Here is a 1473-nt window from a genome sequence, read left to right on the forward strand (position 1 = left end):
TGTCATCTATATCTACCCAGATTATAAGGTATACCTCTTCCTGGTCAGTTGATTGTTTTCTTTAGAGATATAATTATTGGAAATTAGAAAATTAGATTATATATAGAAACTTCTCTATACAGATAGTCATCATCTATATAACTATGAAAGAAATGGAGACATACTAATGAATTTACATTGACCTAGCTAGACCTATGTTAAGAATGTGAGATTTAGCATTGAATATCTCAATATAACTAGCAGATGATGCTGTGGAGATCAAAGTTGGCTGGATGATACTCACCTCTCTCTCTCTTCCTTTCCAGAAATGGGTGGATATCAGTCTTTCAAGACCATGCCTCTCTCAGCCTGTGGGGCCATGGCTTTGAATGTTACCTTTGCTCTGTTCACAATCTTATTACCCATTTCTTTGTTGGAGAAAACCTAAGTCACTCTTGTTCAAACTAACCAATATATTATTTCCTGTATTATTGTTTTGACTTAGGGCAGTCATCTGGCAGGTTCATGTGATCATCCTTTTATTCTTCATTATTTTGAGGGGCTTAGTAAGAACAATAATTAATAAAAATAATAACATCCTGAACCCCTAGACCATATCCTCTCTTTAGTTACCAGAACTGGATTGAATTTCCTCACTTATTTTAATCAATGTATGAATTTGTTAGTCACTGCTGCCTCTCATTAACACCTCCCCCAAGCCCTTATCAAAGTGCAAAATGCAATATATAACTTACATGGTTGACCATAAATTTTCTGGGAGGAAAAATCAAAATTATGATTAAAAAACATAAGAAACAGAGATAAATCAAGAACAAAAGAATGACATATAAAAATAGGATATGAGGTAGTTCTATACAGAAAACCTTTGAGATCTTCATCAGTAGTTATAAAGGGAAAGCTATCTCCTATATATATGTGCATGTATATGTATGTGCATATATACACATATATGTGTGTTTATGCATTCACATATATACACATATACGTGTTTTTATGCACTCACATATATACACATGTGCATATCCATATGTACACTCACACACACATACATACACATATATGTATATATATGTACACATGTATATACATGCATATATTTGTGTATACAAACACAGACACAGACACACACACACACACACACACACACACACACTCTGAGTTGTTTGTCCACACGGTTGCATTTGAGCCTGAGCTGCTAATGCCAACCTCTTACTCCTCTCTCTCTCTCTCTCTCTCTCTCTGTCTCTCTCTCTCTCTCTCTCTCTCTCTCTTCCCACCCCCTCTCCCTCCCTTCCTCCCTCAAAAGCTTTCATGATTCAGAGTAACTCTACCCAGTCTAGTATAATCCATGTAATTTTTCATCTTTTCCTGGGCTAGAAAAAAGAAAACCCCAAGGTCCTTAGCAAGGCTTTAAACCACTTTCCCTGACTTCAGGTGGATTGATCTGAACCTGTCCAAACATTCAGAATCAAG

This window comes from Trichosurus vulpecula, chromosome 7 (genome assembly GCF_011100635.1).
Source record: "Trichosurus vulpecula isolate mTriVul1 chromosome 7, mTriVul1.pri, whole genome shotgun sequence".
NCBI lineage: Eukaryota > Metazoa > Chordata > Mammalia > Diprotodontia > Phalangeridae > Trichosurus > Trichosurus vulpecula.